Below are 4561 nucleotides of genomic sequence, written 5' to 3'. Positions count from 1 at the left end.
TGGGGCGTCCCAGGATGTCCTCTGTCGTAGCTCCTGGCGTTGCAGCTGCGGGCGGCTGTCACCATATCGACGCAGGCCGGCCGCAGCGATGGGTCCAGCGGCCGAGCCGAGTCAATGGGGGCCTCGGTGACTTCGGAGGCGGCGGCTAGGGTCTTGTTGCGCTTCTTGAGCGCCATCTGTGAAATTTGGTCTTCCATTAGTTCACCGTTCTGCTTACAGCATTCCGTGGTTGATGGAGGTTTTCACAGTGCATCGCTTGAATAAATTTGTAAAGCCACTGTCACAGTGCTGTCTCCGGCTGTCTGCAGCAAGAGCGCACCCGCCTCGGTGGCTATGGCGCTATAGGGTTTCCGTTATGGAGATGGCTGGACCTTTTGTTTGGCCGCACATACACTGGCCGTCGCCGGCGCGCGCTCCCACGGCCACTCGCGGCGCTCGGCGCGGTGGTGCCTCTCTCCCACGTGCCGCGGTCATCTATTTCGGCTGTGCCCTGGCTCTGCCCGGCGGCCGCCCGTGAGGGTCCGGTTATAGATGACCGCCCGACCACACCCCCTCGCCGCTGGTCACCCCTCCTGGCGGCCGACCGCGAGCCTCTGCTGCGCCGCCGATGGACCGCAAAACTGGTTACCATTCAAACTTGGCCGCACCGTCCACGGCGTGTGGGCGGCAGTGGCAGTGACTTACTGTCCTTACAGCACTGCATCCCACGAGCCACCCCTTCCACCGCTCCCGTCCAGTACTACTTACTATCTCGGGCGACTGACAATTCTTTGATTCACTTTCCAAGTTTCCCGGCTGCCACCCTCACGTCGCCCGCGCCGCGCCCACGGCCCGGCCCCCGCCAGCCCGCACGGAATGCTGCTGCTGCACAACAAGTTCCCCCAGACGACCGCCGCGCCCCTGTGCCCCCGCCAGCCCACCCGCGAAAGGAGACCGCGAAGCGAAACTTACTTCAGCTCTCTGCTCGAGTTTCACCTGCCCTCCTCCAACTATATACCCTTAGCGAGACTCCGCACTGCTACTACCTGCGGTGATGTGATCGTGGGATTACGTACTGTCGTCTTGTTGAATTTATTACCGCACCGATTCGATATCGATACGATAAACGAGTTACCTGTCGCGGACGGTCGTGTTGTTGAATCTATTACCGCACCGCTTACAAATCGTTACGATATCCTTTTGATATCGATTCGATATCGTTGTGATATCAATTCGATTTCGTTTCGATCGGCGATACCCCATGCCACTTTCATGACAAGGGAGCCCCCCTCCCCCTCCTCTCTCCGAGACAAGCGTTCAGTAGACTTACCCTAAACGCATCACGGCTGAGAGGGAAATATTGTCCCTGCGGCTGCTACCCCTCTCCTTGTCAGGGGCAGAGAGTGTCATAAAGCGCGCAAACAAACCGACCCCCCCCCCCACACACACACACACGGGCACGCACGTGCAAGGAGGGGAATTTATTACCTCCTAATTAGTTGAGTCACGCCTGCGTACCTGTGCTTAGTCGCGCCGTGACGTGGCATATGTCAGAGGGTTGTTCGGTGTGACAGCGGCAGTACGGGGACTGCCCCCCCCCCTCCGCACGTCATCCTCCTTCTCCACCTCTCCTCCAGGACCCATCCGCCCCCTTCCCGGCTGCACCTCCAAGTTTGTGAGGTGAGGAGAGCAAGCTGCGAAAGGGGGAAGAGCAGAAGCAGCCAGCTATATAGAGTCACTTTGGTGTGCCATCTGGGACGCTTCTTCCTCTTTGAGACTGGGGCAAACGTACACGCAAGTAGCTCGGTTTGCTGACAACGCGAAACCTCACGTCTTTTGAGGGTCTCTGGTATGTACGTAGCAAAAGGTATAAAAGGTATAGAGCGAAAATTGCAATGAATGTTGGTTAAGTTTTAATATTTTTTGTCCATTACGCAATTACCAACCGGGGATATGAATTTATGGACGCTGACCACTGTTAAAAAAAAACTACAGGAAATTCTACAGAGAGCCCTGTCAATTTTTTACAACATCCGCGACTGACAGGATGTACCGTAACTTCGCAAACCTTCTTTTTGGTCAATACAGCACTTGACTTGACAGTGAAGTACGGTCAATATCTTTGCATTCCGGCCCGTACATAAAATATACAGGACGGACTGTAGGCAAACTGTACCTCCTTACAGCTTTAATAACAGTGACCATAGTGTTGTTTTGTTCCGATGGAAAAATTTTTAGCGTCAAAGTTTGTGATTTCACTATTTAATTGAAAGTTGGTTTGGCAGAAGGTTTCTCATACAAAATTTTAAATTATCTTATAAAAATTGCGAATATTTCTCGGACTAGGGAAAGCGGGGAGGTGCGCGGGGGGCAGTTACCACAGCCACCCACATAGGATGTTAGATACAGCGTATGCATGCACATCAACTGTATACGCAGCTGATCTAGCTGAAAATCTTGATGGCCGCACCGATTTGGGCGTCAAGAGTCTATTGACAGCCGCTAATGAGACTGTTTGTATTTGGCGTGCGCGCGCGAGTCAGCACACGCCAGCCCGCCCCGCCCAGCCACACGGTAATCAGAGGCTCATTCAGGGCATTATGCTGTGCAAGGATGTGTGTGGTTGCGGCAGGGGCGGGTAAGCAGAAAGGGGGGGGGGGCGGGGGGAGGTTCATGAATCATCGACAATCAGGAGAGCAGCGGCTGGAGATGGCAGGGGATTTGCTTCGCCCCGAGACCCCGAGATTAGCAGTTTGTCCCTCCGATATTCGACGACGACGACGACGGCCCATGCGAGGTGTTGTCACGCCACATTTTGACCAATAACCCCCCCCCCCCCAACACACACACACACACACACACACACACACACACACACACAGCCAGACAGGCCCGCCCCGGTCACATAGCCCGCAAGGGCGGCCTGAGGCCATACCCCCATAAGTTTGGCACTTGGGCCCCTCTCCCTCGCACTCGCTCGGCCCCACCCCTCCTCTGGCCGGGCCGGGCCGGGCCTTGCGCCCACATGCAGGCTACCAGGCACCCCCGGGGCCTGCCCAGCCGTACTTAGGGAGGGGCTGCTGAATGTGACCAGAGATATCTCCCACGGACCCTTACCTCGCCCCGCCCGGCCAGCCCGGGGCAAGGCGCGTCTGTGTGTGTGTGTGTGAGAGAGAGAGAGTGTGTGTGTGTCCTCGCCTGAAGGTGGGATAGGCAGCCAGTCTGGCATGGCGGTCATGCTGGCGGTGCGGGCTCTCTTTGCCATCTCTCTCGCTCTCTCCGTCCTCCTCCTACAGTACCGTTTTTACCCTATATTTCTCTCTTCTCTAATTTTCATTCATGCATTGATATACCTAACAATTCACCATAACACATTTCCCTCTCTACCCACGACGTTTATTGCAGTGTATGGTCGACTTACCTTCTCCTTGTACTCCTTGTCGTTAGTACGCCCCCGTTGTCGTCCGTCGCAGCCACAGCCACAGCCAAGGTAGATAGATGCTGAGTGAGAAAGTGTCGCCGCCGCCGCTTCTTATGATTGTGAGGAAAACACCACCGATAACAACATGAACCTGCCGGGGCAAACGAGCAATGCATAAGCTCAGTGGTTTTGTCAGAAACGGTGAGGAACAAGTGTAGCGCCTGATGTAAGTCTCTAGCACCCGAGTAGTATGTAATCAATGGACTATTGATTATTATCTCCAATCAAACGCCTGCCCTACTACTTCACTTCAATAAGTTCAATGACGTTAGCCGTAACTAAGTAGTCTCATCTGCAGCACAATGTACTGGGTGACTAACAAGGGAAGGTTTTTAGGTGGTACACACCAATTTCGCTGGGCGCGATACATATTGCAGGGGACATATGTAGATTAAGATTCGCACCAGTTTTAGCTGCCCATACTATGTTTTTCGTTTGTTTTGGACAATTTTTAGTAAGAAAACATCATAAAAGCAGCTAAAATGTGATCTTCAAATGCCGATATCTCCGGAACCGTTTGAGCTACACCGCCCAGATTTTGCACAGAGGTAGTCCGCATAGATACCTTAATCGTCTAAAAATATGAGAAGATTCGAAAAAAAAATTGTTGAAATGGTCCGAAATCCAAGTCGAAATTCAAGTAAGGAAGGTGCACATAGTTTGTGACATTTTCTTCGATGTTTTTCGAAAATAATTATGCTTCACGATAATTTAGTTACCAATTCGGCCTACCTCTGTGCAAAATCTGGGCGGTGTAGCTCAAACGGTTCCGGAGATATAGGCATTTGAAGATCACATTTTAGCTGCTTTTATGATGTTTTCTTACTAAAAATTGTCCAAAACAAACGAAAAACATAGTATGGGCAGCTCAAACTGGTGCGAATCTTAATCTACATATGTCCCCTGCAATATGTATCGCGCCCAGCGAAATTGGTGTGTACCACCTAAAAACCTTCCCTTGTAAGACGAGGTCTAGCATGCGGGTATCAGATGATATCACACATTGCTAATTACTTTACCGGAGCGTGTTTATCCTTTCCCCAACTCCAGCCGCCCTGGCTGATGACTGCGCCGCGACTATCCACACAGCCGAGTCGAGGC

The 4561-nt window shown here is 52.7% G+C and overlaps 1 protein-coding gene across 10 annotated transcripts in view; it reads right to left on the bottom strand.

The window, feature by feature from the left end:
• LOC113209147 (zinc finger protein 239-like) overlaps positions 1-4561 on the bottom strand; it is a 51975-nt gene that overhangs the window by 40225 nt on the left and 7189 nt on the right. For 7 of the 10 annotated variants that reach the window (XR_008011109.1, XM_052267292.1, XM_052267291.1 and 4 more), the window contains exon 2: positions 3401-3551. The gene's annotated coding sequence lies outside the window, so the exon portion shown is untranslated. Of the gene's footprint in view, positions 1-6; positions 177-3400; positions 3552-4474; position 4561 lie in introns of those variants that run through there. The other 3 variants (XM_052267288.1, XM_052267290.1, XR_008011108.1) reach the window with 3 other exon arrangements.

Source organism: Frankliniella occidentalis, unplaced genomic scaffold (assembly GCF_000697945.3).
Source record: "Frankliniella occidentalis isolate FOCC.00 unplaced genomic scaffold, Focc_3.1 Scaffold49, whole genome shotgun sequence".
NCBI classification, from domain to species: Eukaryota; Metazoa; Arthropoda; class Insecta; order Thysanoptera; family Thripidae; genus Frankliniella; species Frankliniella occidentalis.
The sequence above is the reverse complement of the archived record's forward strand: the minus strand, read 5'-3'. Positions and strand labels throughout refer to the sequence as shown.